This window comes from Eptatretus burgeri, chromosome 4 (genome assembly GCF_056783735.1).
Source record: "Eptatretus burgeri isolate ZD-2024b chromosome 4, Ebu_testis_v1, whole genome shotgun sequence".
In the NCBI taxonomy this organism is placed as follows: domain Eukaryota; kingdom Metazoa; phylum Chordata; class Myxini; order Myxiniformes; family Myxinidae; genus Eptatretus; species Eptatretus burgeri.
In genome coordinates, this window is record NC_140964.1 from 138,073,610 (window position 1) to 138,098,936 (window position 25,327).

At 53.7% G+C, this 25,327-nt stretch overlaps 1 protein-coding gene across 1 annotated transcript in view; it reads left to right on the forward strand.

The window, feature by feature from the left end:
* Window positions 1–546: 546 nt before the first annotated feature.
* LOC147029218 (uncharacterized) overlaps window positions 547–25,327 on the forward strand; it is a 96,387-nt gene continuing 71,606 nt past the window's right edge. Inside the window, exon 1 of the mRNA XM_085876436.1 lies at window positions 547–635. The gene's annotated coding sequence lies outside the window, so the exon portion shown is untranslated. The remainder of the gene's footprint in view (window positions 636–25,327) is intronic.

The window sequence follows — 25,327 nt, forward strand, 5'->3', positions numbered from 1 at the left end:
TTGTGAAGGTAATGTTTAGGATTTTTTTTTCAGATGAGATCCTGTTCTAGGCGGTGTAGTTGTTGTTGTGAAGGCAATGTTGGGGTCATATTAATTTTTTTAGATGAGATCATGTTCAAGGCGGTGTAGTTGTTGTGAAGGTAATGTTGAGGTATGATAAAGATATCTTTCGCATAATCAAAAAATAATTTTTAATCGTGATTTACATTATTTGATCGCTCATCCCGAATCCAAGCCGAAGTTACCGGAAATTGCAGCGTCGAATGTCATAAGAATTCTACGTTCGCTTCTGGGCTTTACCTATTCCATATTATATTTGACTGGAATCGATGAGTTTGGGTTCATGGCGTTTCTGGGGAAACGCGGCTCTGATCACATCGTGAAACACGAGAAGAAGAAGAGGAAGAAGACCGACATTAAAAATCAAAGTAATAACAATAATATAGTCGTCATCAACGAAAATGGAGATCACTGAATCAAAGGAAAATAAAAGAGGTGATGAGGAGAAAGAAGAAGATTAATGATGTGAGTTAACCGGAAGGACAAAGATAAACTTCCGGGTTGATGTTCCTGTGACCCTTATTCATTCACTCCAACCCAAGTCGTCGTGGTCGGGGAGGAACTCATGTTTAGAGGTATTTTCATAATTATTATGATATATATATATATATATATATATATATATATATATATATATATTGTTTAAGTTTAAATATAAAATCATTTTCTGCTCATTCATGACGGAAATGAAGGGAAGTTAAAGGAGTTTTTATTCAATGTTTGTTGAGGTGTTTGGTTGTTGATTTAATGAGGTGTTTTTCACTCGTTTTGTTTTATTCACCACGTTGTTTATTAATCATCATCACGAAACTTCCTACAACGAGGATTAAACCTCATTCTTCCTTTTAACTACAAAACTACCAGAAACCTTTTATTATTAACTTGTAAATCCAATTTTATCTCGAAATGAGGAGGTGAAACGAGGTACGAGGTCCGATTACCTACTTCCCCCCCCCTCCTCGGCTCGCTGCCCCCTCCCCCAGGAAAGTGGTAATTCATGGTGTGTGTGTGTGTGTTTGTTTGTTTGTTTGTTTGTTTGTGTGCGCGCGCATGTGTATGTGTACTTGTCCGTGGACGTACACATGTGTTTAATCTCCAATATATGTACAACATATATTTTTATGTCCACACACACACACACACACACACACACACACACACACACACACACACACACACACACACACACACACACACACACACACACACACACACACCCTTTTATTATTTATTTTGCCTGTAAATTAAAACAATTCGGAGTCACCACACATGATCGAGCTGCTGACGTAATACTTCGTCATTCACTTCACCTCACCACGTCATTCACTCAGCATTGTCGTGTTGTAAAAAGATACCTCTGGACACCGTGGGGCCACGCCGTATGTCTTGCAAAATACCACTCGGCACTTGCAAATGCCACCAGTCACTTCATTGATGATGTTGGAGAGATCTTTTTCTTTCTAAATTTTATGGCATTTTCAGACCCATGCAGGCCTGTCGGGAGGGGGGGGGAATTTGGGTGTAATGCCGCCCCTCATAGTGCATCTGGTGCCCCCCCCCCCACACTTGTACGCCACCCATTTCTGCCCTGTTTCACCTTGTTAACAACTTAGTGTTTCAGGACGAGCGCCCACTGTGACCTTGCTGTTTAAGAGTTTACCTGTGTGAACTAAAATCCTTATTCCAGATGTTCAACGTGGTGAATAAGGCCTTCTTGGATAAATTGTTCTTGAATAATGTCCTTCTTTGAACAACAGTCAAGAGCTAAGTGTGCGCTTTCCAGTGCATCTCCAAAAGCAATTGGCAAGACAATACAGTCCAAGCCTACAAAATATAAGATAATAATGCAAGCACCAATGCTAGCAGCCAAGACGACAGACAGCCGCAAGACCTCATGTGTGTGTATATATATTGTTGCGGATTCCGCGCCCGCCGGCGTGCGACGGCCACGTAACTCGAATCGCGGCACGTCGCCCACCGGACGGACAATCCAGTCGTGACCCTCTCGGACTAACGCCGGGAACCAGTCACGGGTGGACCTTTCGGTCTCACCGCGATCGAGCCAATCAGCCCCCGCGTGGGATAGGGTTGCTCGCCAAATTCGAACTACCTAAGTACCCACGCGGAGGGTAGACCGGGCGATCGCACCTCGCCGCAGGTCGACTTCGGACACGGGCCACTTAAGCGACCCGTTCCGTACTATCAGAATAACCGAGCGGTGTTATCGTCGACCCGACGGTTCGATTAATTTATCGGGCGTATTCAGCCCACTACCAACCCTTTACGTGAAGCAAGATGGGGATTCAATGGAGGAAAAGACGAAGCGAAAGCGGGAGAACAGTTCAACAATAAAGCACATTTATTCGCGACGAACGGAAAGCACACAAATACAATTCCACCAAATGCACACAAAAAAGAAAACACAATTCCATTTACACAAAAAGCAAACATAAAAGTGAAAACACAGTGCAGAGCTAATACCGACTACCGAGCACACGGCAACACTTATACAATTCTACTTCACAGACGGCGCCGACAACACATACCCAAAACCAAGGAAAAGAAATCCCCCAAGAATGAGGTAGGCCTGAGGCCGAGACCGGGTCGGGCCTACCCGTCTGGTGATGAGACGCGGAGCGGCGATGGCCCCGCAACCCGCGGGCCTCGTGGACAGTGCCTGGCAGGGGGTGGGAACGGGGCCCCCTTGGTCGCACTATCTCAGCGCGGGGGAAACAGGAGGGGGTTGCTGATGCTCGGGGTATAGAGGATCTTTATAATGTGCGACGAGCGTCTCCACCTCGGCCAGGTCGCGCTGTCGGCCTCCCTCGGGTGCAGCTTCCTGCACGACGCGAGCACCCCCTCGTCTGGTGTCGCCGCCTTTCCACAGCTCCGTCCCTCCGTTCCGACTCCAACGCACACGACGAGCAGCTCCACCGCCCGCGAAGTCTTGACCCTCTGCTTCCGACTCTCCTCTTCTTGACTCTCCGACCGCGTTCTTGTTTGCGACTCTCCTCTGACTCGTTCTGCTGACTCTCCTTTTTTCGTTCTCGTCCTGCTCACTCCTTTTCCGTTCTCTCTCTTCGTTCTTTCTCTTCGTTCCCTTTTTGCTGACTCCTTCTGACTCTCGAACACCGTCCTTTTATCCCCCCGTAACTTCGCCTTTGACCCCCTCCCTTTGACCTTTCACCTCGCTCCCCATTGGCCCGAGAAAAAGTGGGCGTGAAGGCTTTTTGATCCACAAATTTGCATATATCGATCGTTCTGGAGGCGGGGCCAAATCGCCCCTCGCTCACCGATTGGACGGCAAAAAGTGGGCGTGTGTCGTTTTTGATCCGTTTTTGAAGCAGAAAATCCGTGATTTTGTACACGCTGTTCAACGTGCGCCCTACACGAGTCCAGCATCGGTGCCCATGAGTGGCGCGAGATGACGGTGATGCGATGGTGGCGAGTTGTGACGGTAAAGGTCATGGCGGTTGTGGTGAAGCGGCGTTGTGGTTGGTGGTTGATGTTGTGGTTGTGATCATGGCGGTTGGTCCAAAATAAAGATAGTAAAAGAAAACGGCTATCCTGAAGAGTCGCAGCTCGCATAAATGACATGTATTCCCACTAGACAACGGGTTTGGGCCTAACTACACATGCACTTACCGAGATACCTCACCTAAGGGACCTGAATGGTGGTTTGCGAATCTGGTAACCACAACACTACCCCCTTCCCTTTTTCAGACTCGTCCCGAGTCGTCAAATTTTCGTGTGCCATCATGTGTAGTTTTCCCCTAGTACATTTTACCTACGGATCCCTGAGTGCGACATTCATGGTATTCGTGTCCCCAAAATAAATAACCTGAGGGCTGCGTAACTACCTAAACAAACTCACTCACACGGACGACTTAAATAAAATTGCCGGCGCTAAGACATACATGCCGGGGGCGCACTCATATGTACAGTACATCTTAACCTTAACTTACAAATTTTACACTAAACCATGGCCCAGGATCATCGAACTCTGCAAAAAGAAAGCAGTTAGCAGGGAGCCAGGCTGCCCGCATGCAGTCTCTGGCTCAAAACAATGCAGGTGACAGGGAACGTGGCTGGCTGCTCACACGCAGTCCAAGGCCTTCCCTTTTGAACTGAACTCAGTGAACCACAACGGTGCTTGGGCTGCACAAACGCAGTCTCCGTGCCAGCTCAAGTGGCACACGCAATGAGCACAACGAATGAATGGATGAATGGATGGACGCAAAACACGGTGCACGGGCTGCCACTGCAGGCCCGTGTTGTAGCTGCCAACAGGGCAGTTCTCGCAGCTTGCAAACTGTTGCCTTGATCCTGGCGCACATGGAAATGAACAGGGGGGGCAAAGCAAAAATTGAACGGGGCTGGTTAACAGGGGCAGTGGGCATGGCATGGCAAAGGCAGCAGGCAAACACAGCCCGCAGAAGAAGGCCGCTGCAGGCAAACACAGCCGGCAGACGAACTGGCCGGCACAGGCCTTGAAGAAAAAACAGCCAGCCGGCAGATGAAGTGGGCCGGCACAGGCCCTGCAGCACAGCAGCTGCAGACGATCCAGCCGGCACAGGCCTTGCAGCAAAACAACAGCTGCCGATGAAGTTGGCCGGCACAGGCCTTGCAGCACACAGCCAGCAGATGAAGCTGGCCAGCTTTGCCGTTCAGTGGAGGTTGGTGGAGGGAGTGCGGTGGTGCTGGCCACTTGGAAGGTGGGCTCGGACCTACCTACCTGTCTCCTCCCACCTATCGCCTTTGCCTGTCACTGTCCATACCCACTCCCTTAATTTGTCAAACCCCAATTTAGCCCCAACTTATTTTTTTATTGTTTTTATTTTTACTTCCCCACTATAAATCGTCCCCTAACCCCTTTATCGTCCTTGTTCGGCTAACCTATTCTGTCACCTAGCCTACTCCCAACCCCCTACGTTCCCTTCCCAGAGGGAACAAGGGAGAGCTAGCGTCCTGTGTCGAGGCCCAACGAAGCCTCAGAATGGCCTCCCCAGAGTTCGGCGATCTATAACCAAAGTGGGTCCAGCGGCCCACAACGACAGCGAGGGGATGGATGGTGCGGAGGGGTACATCTCCTAATCTACCCTAACCATTTAACAGTTAAACTACCCCGGGGCTTTCAACAAGCGCCTCTCGCTTAAACTATTGGTTCTAACAACCCAGATTCCCGTCGCCTGTGTTGGTGTCCTCACAATTTCGGGCCTCGCCCCAATTTTCTCTCCGTGCCCTCACACGGTCTCCTGGCTGGGACACGTGGCTCCCTTTGGCAGGCACGACCCTCTGCCGAATCTCCCGCTATGGCACCCCGGGCACTACACTGCCTCCGAGCGTCCCAGCTCGCTAACGCCGCGGAGTCCCCCCCATGCCACCTCCCCTGAAACGCACACGTGGCAGGCCGGCCTCCCGGGCCCCTTTCCGAGGGTCCCCCGTGCCCACAACACTGCCCACGCGGCCAATGGCGCCCCGGGCCCCCGCACCAACCAGGCGCACCCGTGCCCCCAGCTCTATCCCGGCCCCCATGGGCCCTTGGCCTGGCCTACCGAGCGGCCGACTAGCCTGGTGCCCGGGGTACCCACTCAGCGATACTCACCTTTCGCAGCCACGCTCCCAAGCCCGTCAACAGGGCTCCTGCACCCCTCCAAATGGGTTTCGAGCCTACACTCCCACCAACAACAAAACAACCTCCATTTTTCAATTTGACTAACCCAGCTAACTCACTCTACACTGACCCCGGGGTCCCTTGGGCGGGAGTCACTCCTCCCCCCCATCACTCATCGCACCATGCATTCCCCATTCACTCCACACACACAGACCCGCTGGCCTCACTCACTCACCAAGTACTCACCTCACAACTCACCAACTCTTCAACACACACACCGCTGAACTCTGCCATCCTCCTAACTACATCCCCTAACTAACTCGTGCTCCCACGTCGTCCCTTAAACTATAGCACGTTCCATTTAACACTACGTAGCTGAACTACGTCCCCGCTACACATTCACCAGTCTGTCTCTGTCTCCTAACTCAAAAATTCATTTTATTTCCCAACCTAAATCTGGCTACAATCCCTCTAACTAATCCATTCCACGGACTCCATGAGGACTTACCCCTGCCCCATGAAGTCGGTCTAACTAAGCTAACCCTTCCCCCTAACTAGTTTCCATCCTGTGCCCAGGTAAGGGGGTCTTTCACCCCTTGCCCAGGAATCCTTTGCACCCGAAAGTGAGGCTTGCTTTCTCTTTTTTTTTTTCCATGCGCAGCACCTGCGCGGCAACTCAGAGCTCGCGCACTTTGCACCTGCCCGTGACGTCATGCAGCTGCACGTGTTCCTCGTCCCTCCTTGGACGCTACCATCCGGCAGAGATACCCCTCCTGCCGGATTCCAACCACACGTGCAGCCATGACATCACCGTGCGCATAAAAAAAAAACACAAGCCCCACGTTTCGAGGGGTTCCCCACGCGAACACATGTGCTTTGCCCGTTGGAGCTTAACACACACGATCGCGTGGAGAACCCGTCCGGTCCAAATCCGTAGTCCTGCCTAAACTTTGTCCCGTCCGCGGGGATCGGCAAATCCACCGCGTGCGTTTCCGGACCGGGACTTCACTCTCGCAAGCGAGCACGTGGTGGTCTCGTGCGTTGCACAGCACGAACCGCGTGCTCACTGCTGGGTGAACCCGGCACGGTCCTCGAAACAACTACAGCCGCTACTCGGCTTTCTCTCCTCTGTCGCCGTCTCTGTCGCCATTCAACCCACGCACACCTGCGTGTTACGACGCACACAGTCCACTCCATTAAACTCACACCGGGAGACGCGGCTGCGTGCTCCCGCATGCCAACCGACATCTCCCTCACATACCGCTCTCTCACACACACGGTCTCCCTGGCACACAGCGACCTTGCACACGGCCGTTCACTCACGCGTGCGGGGGCACTCACCCGCGGTGCCTCATCCACACACCGTGCCCCACTCATACACGCGGGGGCACTCAACCGCGGTACCTCACTCATACACACGGCGACACTCACACACGCGGTCTCTTCCACACACGGTGCCTCACCCACACACGCGGGGGCACTAACCCGCGGTGCCTCACTCACACTCCGTGCCTCATCCACACACGGCGTGCTGGGAAGCACGCACTCTGGCACCATCGCCACCACACCACTCACACGTGGTGCCTCACTCATACTGGCCGTTTCACTCACACACACGGCCTCACTCACACACGGTGCCCCATCCACACCCGGCGTGCTGGGAAGCACGTACTCCGGCACCATCGCCACCACACCAATCACACACGGGGTCGCTTCCACACACGGGGACGCACTCACACCTTGCACCACACACACAGGGACAACCATACTGGGGATTCGTGTCCCCACAAGGGTCTCCGGGGCCTCTATACCCCCAAGCTCTCCGTGCACCTGTCCACAGCACCCGTCCCCTCAACCTCGCAAAGCACGACCGAACTCACCTGGTCGTGACTCACCTCAAGGGGGCAGACTCCCTCCCCTCGTTCCTGGAGGAGGCCATCCAGGTGCTCGCACCGGGTCTCTACCCAGTCCGCCAGCTCACCCCCATTATCCTCCACTACCTCCGTGTGTGTGTGTGCGTCACTTACCCCGTCTTCATCGTGTAGTCTTCCCTCTATCGTTCCCATCTCCCGTGTCTCTGCCAACTCTTCACCCTTTACCTCTCTTGTCTCAACTATTATTTCTGTTGTCGTCACCTCGTGTCTCGTCTCACACGTTTTGGTCTCCCCATTTAATTTTTCCCCTTTCGGTCATCGTCACGACCTCGCCCAACACGTTCCACGAATTATTTTTTCACCCGCCTCCACCGCGGCCCTGTCAGCCGTTGCACCCCCACCCAGCTCGCTTTGCTCCCACACGTGGAGTCGCCATTCCCAGCTCCCTGGTCACGGCCTTCATGCCCGCCTGCAGGCATCGGCCCATGTTCTGCGTCTCACCCCGGAACTTTTTCGTTTCTTCCTTCATGTTTGTTACCATTTTAGTTTTCATGCGTTTTATTTCGTTTGTGAATGTATCCATCTTTTCGTTCATGCCTTTCATTTCGTTTTTCATTTCATTTGTGTTTGCATCCATGTTTTCGTTCATTGCCGCTAGCATGGCGCATAGCTGGGGCATGTTGGATGCACTCAGCTGAGCCGTTTCGGCAAGGGTTGGGGAAGGGTCTTGGTGGAGAGGGGGGGGAGGTGTCATACACCGCGGCCGCTGCCGCACCCACCTCGGGCCCTGGGTTCAGTTGGGCGAGTCCGTGTTCCTGCACAATCAACATTTCCTGCTCGGGGATTCCATCCTGGACCATGGACTCTACATTATTACACATATACATTTCTAATACCCCCGGCTCCCGCTCGCCTTGAGACGCCATCTTGCTTCTCGTGAAGGGTTAATTTGCTCGCTCGTAATTTGGAGGGAATCGGGGGTCGCTTCTCTCACCCCTGGACCGATTCCCGTAAATTTAGCCGGAGACAGGAGAGCCCGTTTTCCTGTTCTCCGATACCAGTGCCGCGAGGAGGGCGATGAATTTGTATCCCACTCCTGACACCAGTGTTGCGGATTCGCGCGCCCGCCGGCGTGCGACGGCCACGTAACTCGAATCGCGGCACGTCGCCCACCGGACGGACAATCCAGTCGTGACCCTCTCGGACTAACGCCGGGAACCAGTCACGGGTGGACCTTCGGTCTCACCGCGATCGAGCCAATCAGCCCCCGCGTGGGATAGGGTTGCTCGCCAAATTCGAACCACCTAAGTACCCACGCGGAGGGTAGACCGGGCGATCGCACCTCGCCGCAGGTCGACTTCGGACACGGGCCACTTAAGCGACCCGTTCCGTACTATCAGAATAACCGAGCGGTGTTATCGTCGACCTCGACGGTTCGATTAATTATCGGGCGTATTCAGCCCACTACCAACCCTTTACGTGAAGCAAGATGGGGATTCAATGGAGGAAAAGACGAAGCGAAGCGGGAGAACAGTTCAACAATAAAGCACATTTATTCGCGACGAACGGAAAGCACACAAATACAATTCCACCAAATGCACACAAAAAAGAAAACACAATTCCATTTACACAAAAAGCAAACATAAAAGTGAAAACACAGTGCAGAGCTAATACCGACTACCGAGCACACGGCAACACTTATACAATTCTACTTCACAGACGGCGCCGACAACACATACCCAAAACCAAGGAAAAGAAATCCCCCAAGAATGAGGTAGGCCTGAGGCCGAGACCGGGTCGGGCCTACCCGTCTGGTGATGAGACGCTGAGCGGCGATGGCCCCGCAACCCGCCGGCCTCGTGGACAGTGCCTGGCAGGGGGGGGGAACGGGGCTCCCTTGGTCGCACTATCTCAGCGCGGGGGGAAACAGGAGGGGGTTGCTGATGCTCGGGGTATAGAGGATCTTTATAATGTGCGACGAGCGTCTCCACCTCGGCCAGGTCGCGCTGTCGGCCTCCCTCGGGTGCAGCTTCCTGCACGACGCGAGCACCCCCTCGTCTGGTGTCGCCGCCTTTCCACAGCTCCGTCCCCTCCGTTCCGACTCCAACGCACACGACGAGCAGCTCCACCGCCCGCGAAGTCTTGACCCTCTGCTTCCGACTCTCCTCTTCTTGACTCTCCGACCGCGTTCTTGTTTGCGACTCTCCTCTGACTCGTTCTGCTGACTCTCCTTTTTTCGTTCTCGTCCTGCTCACTCCTTTTCCGTTCTCTCTCTTCGTTCTTTCTCTTCGTTCCCTTTTTGCTGACTCCTTCTGACTCTCGAACACCGTCCTTTTATCCCCCCGTAACTTCGCCTTTGACCCCCTCCCTTTGACCTTTCACCTCGCTCCCCATTGGCCCGAGAAAAAGTGGGCGTGAAGGCTTTTGATCCACAAATTTGCATATATCGATCGTTCTGGAGGCGGGGCCATCGCCCCTCGCTCACCGATTGGACGGCAAAAGTGGGCGTGTGTCGTTTTTGATCCGTTTTTGAAGCAGAAAATCCGTGATTTTGTACACGCTGTTCAACGTGCGCCCTACACGAGTCCAGCATCGGTGCCCATGAGTGGCGCGAGATGACGGTGATGCGATGGTGGCGAGTTGTGACGGTAAAGGTCATGGCGGTTGTGGTGAAGCGGCGTTGTGGTTGGTGGTTGATGTTGTGGTTGTGATCATGGCGGTTGGTCCAAAATAAAGATAGTAAAAGAAAGACGGCTATCCTGAAGAGTCGCAGCTCGCATAAATGACATGTATTCCCACTAGACAACGGGTTTGGGCCTAACTACACATGCACTTACCGAGATACCTCACCTAAGGGACCTGAATGGTGGTTTGCGAATCTGGTAACCACAACACTACCCCCTCCCTTTTTACAGACTCGTCCCGAGTCGTGAAATTTTCGTGTGCCATCATGTGTAGTTTTCCCCTAGTACATTTTACCTACGGATCCTGAGTGCGACATTCATGGTATTCGTGTCCCCAAAATAAATAACCTGAGGGCTGCGTAACTACCTAAACAAACTCACTCACACGGACGACTTAAATAAAATTGCCGGCGCTAAGACATACATGCCGGGGGCGCACTCATATGTACAGTACATCTTAACCTTAACTTACAAATTTTACACTAAACCATGGCCCAGGATCATCGAACTCTGCAAAAAGAAAGCAGTTAGCAGGGAGCCAGGCTGCCCGCATGCAGTCTCTGGCTCAAAACAATGCAGGTGACAGGGAACGTGGCTGGCTGCTCACACGCAGTCCAAGGCCTTCCCTTTGAACTGAACTCAGTGAACCACAACGGTGCTTGGGCTGCACAAACGCAGTCTCCGTGCCAGCTCAAGTGGCACACGCAATGAGCACAACGAATGAATGGATGAATGGATGGACGCAAAACACGGTGCACGGGCTGCCACTGCAGGCCCGTGTTGTAGCTGCCAACAGGGCAGTTCTCGCAGCTTGCAAACTGTTGCCTTGATCCTGGCGCACATGGAAATGAACAGGGGGGGCAAAGCAAAAATTGAACGGGGCTGGTTAACAGGGGCAGTGGGCATGGCATGGCAAAGGCAGCAGGCAAACACAGCCCGCAGAAGAAGGCCGCTGCAGGCAAACACAGCCGGCAGACGAACTGGCCGGCACAGGCCTTGAAGAAAAAACAGCCAGCCGGCAGATGAAGTGGGCCGGCACAGGCCCTGCAGCACAGCAGCTGCAGACGATCCAGCCGGCACAGGCCTTGCAGCAAAACAACAGCTGCCGATGAAGTTGGCCGGCACAGGCCTTGCAGCACACAGCCAGCAGATGAAGCTGGCCAGCTTTTGCCGTTCAGTGGAGGTTGGTGGAGGGAGTGCGGTGGTGCTGGCCACTTGGAAGGTGGGCTCGGACCTACCTACCTGTCTCCCTCCCACCTATCGCCTTTGCCTGTCACTGTCCATACCCACTCCCTTAATTTGTCAAACCCCAATTTAGCCCCAACTTATTTTTTTATTGTTTTTATTTTTACTTCCCCACTATAAATCGTCCCCTAACCCCCTTTATCGTCCTTGTTCGGCTAACCTATTCTGTCACCTAGCCTACTCCCAACCCCTACGTTCCCTTCCCAGAGGGGAACAAGGGAGAGCTAGCGTCCTGTGTCGAGGCCCAACGAAGCCTCAGAATGGCCTCCCCAGAGTTCGGCGATCTATAACCAAAGTGGGTCCAGCGGCCCACAACGACAGCGAGGGGATGGATGGTGCGGAGGGGTACATCTCCTAATCTACCCTAACCATTTAACAGTTAAACTACCCCGGGGCTTTCAACAAGCGCCTCTCGCTTAAACTATTGGTTCTAACAACCCAGATTCCCGTCGCCTGTGTTGGTGTCCTCACACCGGGCCTCGCCCCCCAATTTTCTCTCCGTGCCCCTCACACGGTCTCCTGGCTGGGACACGTGGCTCCCTTTGGCAGGCACGACCCTCTGCCGAATCTCCCGCTATGGCACCCCGGGCACTACACTGCCTCCGAGCCTACCAGCTCCTAACACCGGGGAGTGCCCCCCATGGCACCTCCCCTGAAACGCACACGTGGCAGGCCGGCCTCCCGGGCCCCTTTCCGAGGGTCACCCGTGCCCACAACACTGCCCACGCGGCCAATGGCGCCCCGGGCCCCCGCACCAAGCAGGCGCACCCGTGCCCACAGCTCTATCCCGGCCCTCCATGGCCACTAGGCCCACCGCGGGCGACTAGCCTGGTGCCCGGGGTACCCGCTCAGCGATACTCACCTTTCGCAGCCACGCTCCCACGCCCGTCAACAGGGCTACTGCTCCCCTCCAAATGGGTTTCCCGAGCCTACACCCACCAACAACAAAACAACCTCCATTTTTCAATTTGACTAACCCAGCTAACTCACTCTACACTGACCCCGGGGTCCCTTGGGCGGGAGTCACTCCTCCCCCCCATCACTCATCGCACCATGCATTCCCCATTCACTCCACACACACAGACCCGCTGGCCTCACTCACTCACCAAGTACTCACCTCACAACTCACCAACTCTTCAACACACACACCGCTGAACTCTGCCATCCTCCTAACTACATCCCCTAACTAACTCGTGCTCCCACGTCGTCCCTTAAACTATAGCACGTTCCATTTAACACTACGTAGCTGAACTACGTCCCCGCTACACATTCACCAGTCTGTCTCTGTCTCCTAACTCAAAAATTCATTTTATTTCCCAACCTAAATCTGGCTACAATCCCTCTAACTAATCCATTCCACGGACTCCATGAGGACTTACCCCTGCCCCATGAAGTCGGTCTAACTAAGCTAACCCTTCCCCCTAACTAGTTTCCATCCTGTGCCCAGGTAAGGGGGTCTTTCACCCCTTGCCCAGGAATCCTTTGCACCCGAAAGTGAGGCTTGCTTTCTCTTTTTTTTTTTCCATGCGCAGCACCTGCGCGGCAACTCAGAGCTCGCGCACTTTGCACCTGCCCGTGACGTCATGCAGCTGCACGTGTTCCTCGTCCCTCCTTGGACGCTACCATCCGGCAGAGATACCCCTCCTGCCGGATTCCAACCACACGTGCAGCCATGACATCACCGTGCGCATAAAAAAAAAACACAAGCCCCACGTTTCGAGGGGTTCCCCACGCGAACACATGTGCTTTGCCCGTTGGAGCTTAACACACACGATCGCGTGGAGAACCCGTCCGGTCCAAATCCGTAGTCCTGCCTAAACTTTGTCCGTCCGCGGGATCGGCAAATCCACCGCGTGCGTTTCCGGACCGGGACTTCACTCTCGCAAGCGAGCACGTGGTGGTCTCGTGCGTTGCACAGCACGAACCGCGTGCTCACTGCTGGGTGAACCCGGCACGGTCCTCGAAACAACTACAGCCGCTACTCGGCTTTCTCTCCTCTGTCGCCGTCTCTGTCGCCATTCAACCCACGCACACCTGCGTGTTACGACGCACACAGTCCACTCCATTAAACTCACACCGGGAGACGCGGCTGCGTGCTCCCGCATGCCAACCGACATCTCCCTCACATACCGCTCTCTCACACACACGGTCTCCCTGGCACACAGCGACCTTGCACACGGCCGTTCACTCACGCGTGCGGGGGCACTCACCCGCGGTGCCTCATCCACACACCGTGCCCCACTCATACACGCGGGGGCACTCAACCGCGGTACCTCACTCATACACACGGCGACACTCACACACGCGGTCCCTTCCACACACGGTGCCTCACCCACACACGCGGGGGCACTAACCCGCGGTGCCTCACCACACACTCCGTGCCCCATCCACACACGGCGTGCAGGGAAGCACGCAGTCTGACACCAGCGCCACCACACCACTCACACGTGGTGCCTCACTCATAGTGGCCGTTTCACTCACGCACACGGCCTCACTCACACACGGTGCCCCAGCCACACCCGGCGTGCTGGGAAGCACGTCCCTCGGCACCATCGCCACCACCCCAATCACACACGGAGTCCCTGCCACACTCGGGGACGCACTCACACCTTGCACCACACACACAGGGACAACCATACTGGGGATTCGTGTCCCCACAAGGGTCTCCGGGGCCTCTATACCCCCAAGCTCTCCGTGCACCTGTCCACAGCACCCGTCCCCTCAACCTCGCAAAGCACGACCGAACTCACCTGGTCGTGACTCACCTCAAGGGGGCAGACTCCCTCCCCTCGTTCCTGGAGGAGGCCATCCAGGTGCTCGCACCGGGTCTCTACCCAGTCCGCCAGCTCACCCCCATTATCCTCCACTACCTCCGTGTGTGTGTGTGCGTCACTTACCCCGTCTTCATCGTGTAGTCTTCCTCTATCGTTCCCATCTCCCGTGTCTCTGCCAACTCTTCACCCTTTACCTCTCTTGTCTCAACTATTATTTCTGTTGTCGTCACCTCGTGTCTCGTCTCACACGTTTTGGTCTCCCCATTTAATTTTCCCTTTCGGTCATCGTCACGACCTCGCCCAACACGTTCCACGAATTATTTTTTCACCCGCCTCCACCGCGGGCCTGTCAGCCCGTTGCACCCCCACCCAGCCTCGTTTGCTCCCCACACGTGGAGTCGCCATTCCCAGCTCCCTGGTCACGGCCTTCATGCCCGCCTGCAGGCATCGGCCCATGTTCTGCGTCTCACCCCGGAACTTTTTCGTTTCTTCCTTCATGTTTGTTACCATTTTAGTTTTCATGCGTTTTATTTCGTTTGTGAATGTATCCATCTTTTCGTTCATGCCTTTCATTTCGTTTTTCATTTCATTTGTGTTTGCATCCATTTTTTCGTTCATTGCCGCCAGCATGGCGCATAGCTGGGCCATGTTGGATGCACTCAGCTGAGCCGTTTCGGCAAGGGTTGGGGAAGGGTCTTGGTGGAGAGGGGGGAGGTGTCATACACCGCGGCCGCTGCCGCACCCACCTCGGGCCCTGGGTTCAGTTGGGCGAGTCCGTGTTCCTGCACAATCAACATTTCCTGCTCGGGATTCCATCCTGGACCATGGACTCTACATTATTACACATATACATTTCTAATACCCCCGGCTCCCGCTCGCCTTGAGACGCCATCTTGCTTCTCGTGAAGGGTTAATTTGCTCGCTCGTAATTTGGAGGGAATCGGGGGTCGCTTCTCTCACCCCTGGACCGATTCCCGTAAATTTAGCCGGAGACAGGAGAGCCCGTTTTCCTGTTCTCCGATACCAGTGCCGCGAGGAGGGCGATGAATTTGTATCCCACTCCTGACACCAGTGTTGCGGATTCCGCGCCCGCCGGCGTGCGACGGCCACGTAACTCGAATCGCGGCACGTCGCCCACCGGACGGACAATCCAGTCGTGACCCTCTCGGACTAACGCCGGAACCAGTCACGGGTGGACCTTTCGGTCTCACCGCGATCGAGCCAATCAGCCCCCCGCGTGGGATAGGGTTGCTCGCCAAATTCGAACTACCTAAGTACCCACGCGGAGGGTAGACCGGGCGATCGCACTCGCCGCAGGTCGATTTCGGACACGGGCCACTTAAGCGACCCGTCCGTGCTACTATCAGAATAACCGAGCGGTGTTATCGTCGACCTCGACGGTTCGATTAATTATCGGGCGTATTCAGCCCACTACCAACCCTTTACGTGAAGCAAGATGGGGATTCAATGGAGGAAAAGACGAAGCGAAGCGGGAGAACAGTTCAACAATAAAGAACATTTATTCGCGACGAACGGAATGCACACAAATACAAATCCACCAAAAGCACACAAAAAAAAGAAACCACAATTCCATTTACACAAAAAGCAAACATAAAAGTGAAAACACAGTGCAGAGCTAATACCGACTACCGAGCACACGGCAACACTTATACAATTCTACTTCTGACGGCGCCGACAACACATACCCAAAACCAAGGAAAAGAAATCCCCCAAGAATGAGGTAGGCCTGAGGCCGAGACCGGGTCGGGCCTACCCGTCTGGTGATGAGACGCGGAGCGGCGATGGCCCCGCAACCCGCGGGCCTCGTGGACAGTGCCTGGCAGGGGGTGGGAACGGGGCCCCCTTGGTCGCACTATCTCAGCGCGGGGGGAAACAGGAGGGGGTTGCTGATGCTCGGGGTATAGAGGATCTTTATAATGTGCGACGAGCGTCTCCACCTCGGCCAGGTCGCGCTGTCGGCCTCCCTCGGGTGCAGCTTCCTGCACGACGCGAGCACCCCCTCGTCTGGTGTCGCCGCCTTTCCACAGCTCCGTCCCCTCCGTTCCGACTCCAACGCACACGACGAGCAGCTCCACCGCCCGCGAAGTCTTGACCCTCTGCTTCCGACTCTCCTCTTCTTGACTCTCCGACCGCGTTCTTGTTTGCGACTCTCCTCTGACTCGTTCTGCTGACTCTCCTTTTTTCGTTCTCGTCCTGCTCACTCCTTTTCCGTTCTCTCTCTTCGTTCTTTCTCTTCGTTCCCTTTTTGCTGACTCCTTCTGACTCTCGAACACCGTCCTTTTATCCCCCCGTAACTTCGCCTTTGACCCCCTCCCTTTGACCTTTCACCTCGCTCCCCATTGGCCCGAGAAAAAGTGGGCGTGAAGGCTTTTTGATCCACAAATTTGCATATATCGATCGTTCTGGAGGCGGGGCCAAATCGCCCCTCGCTCACCGATTGGACGGCAAAAAGTGGGCGTGTGTCGTTTTTGATCCGTTTTTGAAGCAGAAAATCCGTGATTTTGTACACGCTGTTCAACGTGCGCCCTCCACGAGTCCAGCATCGGTGCCCATGAGTGGCGCGAGATGACGGTGATGCGATGGTGGCGAGTTGTGACGGTAAAGGTCATGGCGGTTGTGGTGAAGCGGCGTTGTGGTTGGTGGTTGATGTTGTGGTTGTGATCATGGCGGTTGGTCCAAAATAAAGATAGTAAAAGAAAAACGGCTATCCTGAAGAGTCGCAGCTCGCATAAATGACATGTATTCCCACTAGACAACGGGTTTGGGCCTAACTACACATGCACTTACCGAGATACCTCACCTAAGGGACCTGAATGGTGGTTTGCGAATCTGGTAACCACAACAATATATATATATATATATATATATATATATATATATATATATATATATATATATATATATATATATATATATATATATAGCCTGGTGTTGGGGCAGTGGTTAGGGCAGCGGCTTGGGGTCCAAGCGGTCCTGCGTTCAATCCCCGTTGAGCCACTGAATTAATACACCAGGGGGTTGACTCAGCCTGTCATCCTTCCGAGGTCGGCGAAATGAGTACCAGTGTACTGGGCCGGTGTATACCCCGGTTAAAAGAGGTGTACCATATCCCTGTGTCGTAAGAAGCGACCAGGGTTGCGTCAGGAAGGGCATCCGGCGTAAAACATGTGCCAAATCACTATGCGGATCATAATGGATGATCCGCTGTGGCGACCCCTAATGGGAGCAGCCGAATGAAGAAGAAGAAGATATATATATATATATATATATATATATATATATATATATATATATATATATATATATATATATATATATATATATATATATATACGTGTCTTCTGCTTCTTCTTCTTTCGGCTGCTCACATTTTGGGTCGCTACAGCGCATCATCCGTCATGATCCGCACACTGATTTGGCATGGGTTTTACGCCGGATGCCCTTCCTGACGCAACCCTGGTCGCCTCTTACGACACAGGGATAAGGATTGGGTTTCGCCATGATTCCAGGCTGCCTTACACCCTCTCATAGCATGGCCCAGCACAGAGTCCTGTCCTCAATCGATCCTCCAACCCAAGCCTCCGAGTTGCCGGATTACAGGCGCACACCACTACGCCCGGTACATATGTATGTATGTCTACATGTATATATTGTAACGGTGCCGGGCGTTGGCCACTCGCCGACCACTCTGACGGAGCCTCAAGTCGAGTCGGCCCGACCGATCGCCCGGAATATAGATCGCTGCCGGATAAGTCGGAGTCGACGTTCCTTGTACAAGAACCAAAGTACGCCAATGGGCAGACCACGTGGGGTAGGGTCGATTGCCAATCTTCAATTTACCTTAATACCCATGTGATCCAACTCTCGGGGTATTCCACCCTCGACAGAACTCGTACGGAACAGGCCGCTTAAGCGAGCCTGTCCCGCGCGCAATTCTGAGCTGCTTAATCGCCGAGAACCATCGGTCCAAATGTCCCCCTTTTACGGCAAACCAACGGCTTTCAAACTCCCAACACACGAAATGCTCAGTCAATGAAAGAATCGACACGATGAGCTGAAAACATTTATTAATACAAATGGGGAACTAGGGGAAGCACGAAAGAGCAGAACTATACCAACTATACGAAACGCAATGCAAACATTTACAGCACACAAAGCACTTAACAATTTCCTACTTATGAGACGGACCCATGAACACACGTTCGCACACCCACACCCAAGAAATGGTGGCTGAGGCCTTTAATAACAGGCTCCAGCTCGGAGGACAAGTGAGCTGAAATCCAGAACCTATCTCGAACCTCTCCACCTTGTGTGGTCTTCAAGTTGCTCAGACTCGGGCTCCAGCGAGAGCGAACTGGATCCAATCACCGTGAGCCGCGATCCTTCCCGAGCTCCAGCTAAACCTCCCGCGCTTCTGAACACGTGCTGGTGAGACGAGGCGCTGATCCTTCCTGTCGATGCACCGCTTCCCCGAGGAACCACCTCCAAGATGAGGCCGATGAGTCGCACCAAGCCAGGAACAAAACGGAGAGCAAAGAGCTCCATGAACCAAGAAGAAGAAGCCACCACCAGCAGCTCGAGCCAAGCAACCAGCTCAACTCTCTCCCGATGAACAAAAGCAGAGCCCAACACGCGAACCACCTCTCTTTTCCAAACAAAGCAGCTCTCCAAAAAGCCTCCCCCTCACCAAGCAGAACCCGAAGGCCCTACTGAAAGCCAAAGCAGAAGCTGAAGCTCACTGAACCAACCAAAGCAAAAAGCCTCCTCCCTAACCCAAGCCAAGCAGGACCCGAAGGCCTGCTGAACAACAACCAAGCCAAAGCAAAAAGCTTACTGAAAAGCCTCCACAAAGCCTCCTCCCTAACGCAAGCCAAGCAGGACCCGAAGGCCTGCTGAACCACCAAAGTAGAAAGCCTTCAAAAGCCTCCTCCCTCACCCAAGCCAAGCAGAACCCGAAGGCCTACCGAACCACACGAACAAAGCAAAGGATCTCCTCTTTATCCTTCTCCGCCCCCTCCCCTGCTCCCGGCATGACTCATCCCCCCGTGCTCGCACAACCGCGGGTGGGAGGGGGGTTGTTTACGTCCCGTGATTCGGGATGGGAGGGCTCTTCTTCCTCTTCGCAGAAGAGGGGGGAGGGCGTCTCGATTGTTTTGTGATTGCTCCCTAACTATTGATTTGAATAACAGTGCAACTAATCGATTTCTAAACATTTAAACAATGAAAGGTGAGCTATCTTGGGAACAAGCACTTATCGACATAACTGACTATAGGAATATAGGACTATATATCAAAGAGCGGAGGAGCTCCTTGTGAGCCAACGGCCATCAATATCTAGTGCCCAACTGTGTCTGTAGACGTCCTCCTGGAGTTGGGTTACTTTTTTTATTCGGAGGTTGGTGGCAGGATTTGCACTCCGGCTACCGTAAAACCCTTCATTCCGAAAAACACAAAAAAATCTGAAAACCCACTCCGTGGGAGTACCTCCTGTGCAGCTTCCCTTCGTAGGGCAGCTCACCGGATGACGGGATTGGGGCAAAGCCTTCGGGACCCCCAATCTTTGATGATAGGAGGGAAACCATGGGGTAACATCCTTGGGTCAGATTGTGGGAGAGTGTGTCAGAGTGGTGCTGAGGTGTCGTCCACCAGACGGCAGTCTCCTTGGGTTAACCTGAGGCGGTCCCTTCGGGTGGGTGCCTGGAATGTCCTATCCCAAAGAGAGGATGATCACCTGTCTCTGTTAACATCTGAGCTCAAGCGTTTGGACATTGGGATTGCAGCACTCTCTGAGGTTCGGAGACCGGATTGCGGCGAGATAATGGTGGGTGGTTACACCTACTATTGGTCTGGTCGCTCTGATGGTTACCATACCCAAGAAGTTGCTGTAGCTGTGTCCAATGAGCTGACCCCAATGATAATTGAGGTAACACCGGCAACGAGCATATAATGAGATTAAGGATTCCTCACTCCTTGGTTGTCATTTCCCTGGTCTCTGTTTATGCTCCGACTGAGGCGAGTGATCTCACCATGAAGGATGCATTCTACCCCACGCTTGAGTCTGTAGTTGATCATTGCTCCAGACGAGATGCACTTCTCGTCTTGGGGGGGGGGGGGATTTCAATGCATCGACTGGAACTGATAGGGATGGTTATGAGGTGTGTGTTGGTCCCCATGGGTCAGGAACTATGAAGCAGAATAGCACTAAGTTCCTTGACTTTGCAAGAAGTCATGGACTTAGGGTGGCTGGTTCATGGTTTCAGCACCCACAAGCTCATCGCTGGACTTGGTATTCCAACGCTGGCGGTGTGGCAAAGGAGATTGACCATGTCCTCAGTGACGGTCGTTGGAGGATGATCCAGAACTGCAGGGTCTACCGGAGTGCTCAGTTCCTCAATACTGACCACAGGCTTGTTGTAACAACACCAAAGCTGCACCTTAAATCCTGGAGAATGGTACTATCCCAGCCTCGGCTGGATGTTGGCAAGCTCAGGGATGAGAGAGTAGCTGAGGAGTTTGCGAACAGGCTGAGTGGACACTTGGGGGTCTGGGTGCTTTGGGGGGTCCTGAAGAGTTGTGGAGTGCCTTCAAGACCACCGTCCTTGATGTTGCCGGTGGATGTCATGGAACTCACCGCAGGGCAAAGAAGAATTTTGTCTCTCAAGGGACACTGGATACCATTGACCAGAGTCGCAGGGCCAGGCTGAATGGCAGAGCTGAGCTGTTCAGGGAGCTGAGGCGTAAAACTGTACGTGCACTGAGGGTGGACAAGGAGGCCTATGTGCGAGGAATCTGTGAGGGGTAGAGCTTCACCTGTGGACAGGTGATTCTCGTCCCGCTTACAGGGGAATTCGCGCATTGCGTTCATCCAAGCCCATCCCTCGGAGCACTGCATTTAGAGCAGAGAGTGGTTGGCTCTTGACAGGGGAGTCTGAAGTGAAGGCCCGCTGGGCCGGTTACTTTGAGCGGTTGTACCAGGCTGATCCCCCAGCTGTCGAGTTGGACGTCAAGGGTGTTACAATCCCTGTTGCTGACCCTCAAATCAACTGTGGTCCACCTTCGCTTGTGGAAACACGGGCTGCAGTGAACCAGTTGAAACGGTGCAAAGCTCCAGATATCTGTGGCATCCATGCTGAACTTCTCAAGGCTGGTGGAAATGCTGCACTCGTGTCGTTGCATGCAGTTTTGTGCTCTGCCTGGAACACAGGCATCATCCCAACTGATTGGAAGAGGGGCCTTGCTGTTCCTCTCTGGAAAGGGAAGGGTGATCGCCAAGACTGCAACAACTACCGAGGAGCGACGCTGCTCTCACTGCCGGGCAAGGTCTTTGCTCGGATAATTCTTGATAGGGTTCGCCACCATCTGCTTGAGCACCAGCGTCCAAAGCAGTCAGCTTTACACCAAAGAGGTCAACGATTGACCGTATCCTTGCTCTTCGTGTCCTCACTGAACGCAGATGAGAGTTTTGGCAGGGGCTGCTTGCAGCCGATGTTGATCTCTGTAAATCGTTCGATTCAGTGAATCGGGATGTCCTATGGAGGATTCTTGGTCTTCGTGGGGTGCCACTAAAACTGATCGATCTGATGTCTGAACTCTACTCTGGTACTGAGAGTGCTGTGAAGTGTGGTGGTACCATCTCTGACTTATTTCCAGTTGATACTGGAGTTCGTCGGGGTGTGTACTGGCCCCCACACTTTTCAGCACTTGTCTGGACTGGATTTTAGGGAGGATGTCGGAGAGATGAAGCTGCGGTGCATCGTTTGGGAATGTCAAGATCTCGGACCTTGATTTTGCAGATGATGCAGTCATCTTTGCGGAGACTTTAGATATCCTTTTGGGGGCCCTCGAGGTGCTGAATGAGGAGTCGGAGCCGCTTGCATTACGGGTTTATTGGGTCAAAACTAAGATCCAGGCTTTCAGTGACATCTTGGATGCTGCTGTCCTGTCTGTGTCTGTTTGTGGTGAGGATGTTGAGGTCGTGGAGAGATTCACTTACCTTGGCAGTGATATTCATGTCTCTGCTGGCTGTGAGTCAGAGGTCAATAGACGTCTGGTTCGGGCCTGGGGAGTCATGGATTCACTGGATCATGGGGTGTGGCGCTGCCGGTTCCTGTGCGGGAGGACGAAAGTCCGAGTCTTCAGGTCCTTGGTACTTCCAGTCTTGCTCTATGGATGCGAGACTTGGACTCTGACCAAGGATCTGAGACGGAGACTTAATCCCTTTGGTACCCGGTCTCTTCGGAGAATCCTTGGCTATCGCTGTTCGGATTTTGTGTCCAACGAGCAGTTGCTGAGAGAGACTCGGATGAGATTTGTTACCTGCATCGTCCGTGAGCATCAGTTGCGGCTGTATGGACATGTGGCTCGTTTTCCTGACGCTGATCCTGCTCACCAGATTCTCTCTGCGAGGGAGTCTCTGAGTGGAGGAGGCCAGTGGGCCGACCACGTGCCTCGTGGTTGCAGCAGGTTCACCATCATCTCAAGGAGATGGGGATGGGCCTGGCATCTGCCTGGGGGGATGGCCAGACGGAGGCCCCTGGAGTCCCGGCAGAAAGTGGACGCAGCGACGCGCTGTTCTGGCACATGCTCCCATACCTGACCTGACCTGACTATAGGAACCTGTATGTTGTGTGCAATCAAATTCCCAAATTCGTAACACTACCCCCTCCCCTTTTTACAGACTCGTCCCAAGTCATCAAATTTTCGTGTGACCAGCATGTGTAAGTTTCCCCCTCGTTCGTCTTGCCTTCGGATCCCTGATTGCGACATTTCTTTTTCGTGTCCCAAAAATAAATAACCTAATGCGCTGCATAACTAACTAAACAAACTCACTCATTCGGACAACTTAACTAAAATTTCTGGCACTAAAACAAACATGCAGGTGGGGTTCAACTTATCAACAATTTTCATTTAACTTATCCATTACTTAACCATGGCCCAAGACTTGTGATCTGTGAAAGGGGAAAGGCAAAAGTCATTGCAAAGTCATTGGTGCAGGGGAATGGATGGAGATGGTCGCAAAAGCAAACTAACATGATGGATGTACGGGCTGCCTGCAGGTTAGTCCTTGCAAAACTGGATGTTCCTGGCGCACATGGTGATGGACGGAGACAGGGGCAAACACAAACAAGGGTTTGCAGGCATGGGGTCATGGCAGAGGCAGGCAAACTCGGCATGGCAAGGCAAGCCCATGCAGAACAGGTGGCTGCAGCACAACAGGCCGGCAGGTGAAGCTGGCCGGCCTCTGGTGTGGTTCCATCAGGTCTGGAGGAAGTGCGGTGGTGCCGGCCGCTCTGAAGGTGGGCTCGGACCACGCCCACTGTCTCCCCCCACTCTATCGCCTTTGCCTGTCTCTGTCCATACCCACTCCCTTAATTTGCCACAAAACACAACAAAATTTAGCCCCTCTTTATTCTTTATTTCCCTTTTATAATTGTCTCCCTAACCCCCTTTATCGTCATTGTCCAGCTCGCCTATCATATCAACCTAGCCTACTCCCAACCCCTAAAATCCTTTTTGAGGGGAATAGGGAGAAACTGGCGTCCTATCTCGAGGCCCAACGAAGCCTCAGAATGGCCTCCTCAGAGTTCAGCGATCTACCAAGGTGAGTCCAGCGGCCTACAATGAGCGAAGGGATGAATGGTGCGAAGGGGTACATCTCCTTACTGCCCTAACATTTATTACACCCTGAAACTACCCCGGGGCTTTCCAGAAATGCCTCACACTTTGAAACGATCGGTTCTAAAACCATGATTCCCTTCGCCTGTGTTGGTGTCCATTATAAATTTGGGCCTTGCCCTCAAATTTTCATTCGTGCTCTCGCACAATTTCCTGGCTGGGCAGCGTGGCTCAACTGGCAGGAACTCCCCCTCTGCCGAACTCTAACCATGGCACTCCCGGGCTCACAGGCTGCCTCCGAGCCGAGCTGCTCCCTATGAATGTGGGGGGGTTGCCCTCTCTGGCATTGCCCCCCTCTGATGCCCACGTGGCGTGTTGGTGCCCCGGGTCCCTTTCCGAGGGTCGCCCGTGCCCAGTACACTGCCCCTGTGGCATTCTGGCACTACGGGTCCCGTTTCCGACCGGTCCCCCGTGCCCACTACACTATCCCGGCCCCTCTTGGGCCCTTGGCCTACTCTGGCGACTAGTCCGGTGCCCGAGGTGCCCTCTAAAAAAAACTCACCTTTCAGCAGCCACGCTCCCAGCCGGTCCATGAACTCTTGCACCCCTCCAAACGGGTTTCGTGCCTTCTCTCGACACCAACAAAACGACCTCCTTTTGGTAAATTTGAATAACCCACGAGCGAACATTAAACTCACCCCAGGGTCACTTGGGTGGGAATCACTCCTCCCCCCCAACCAGTCATTCGCACCATGCATGCCACATTCGCTCCACTCACACACTTGGGCCCGCTGTCCCACACTCATTCCTCACACACTTTCCATTTCACAACTCACACAAACACTCTATCCTGCCATCCTTTAACTAAATCTCCTGACTAACTCATGCTCCCAAGTCATCCCTTAAAACTCATGCCACGACGTCACTGCGCATCTCAAAGCAAGCCTCGCACTTCGAGGGGTTCCCCACGCGAGCACATGTGTTCTGCCCATCCGTAACCCATGCCGCGGAATCTCCGATGACGTCATTCACACCCCGAACCTGTGTGATCTCTCGCGCAAGCCGGGGTACGCGTAACGCATCGGAGAGGCCGCTTCGCACGCTCTGCCAACAGAATGCACGGCGCTGGCCACATGGAGCTTTACAAAAACACTTGCCCGGAGAACCCGTCCGAATCAAATTCACAATTCCAGCCGAGCTTCTGTACGTCCGCGGGATCGGCTTGTATTCACCACGGGCGTTTCCGGACCGGATTTCACTCGCGCAGGCGCGCACGCGGCGTCCTCGTGCGAAGCACAGCACGGACCCCGAGCGCGCTGCTGTGCAAATCCCGCACTGTCACCAAAACAGCTATGGCCGCTATACGGCCTTTGTCCCTTGTCTGGCTCTGTCTACGTCACCATTCAACACGCGCACTCCCACGTGCTATGATGCTTGCAC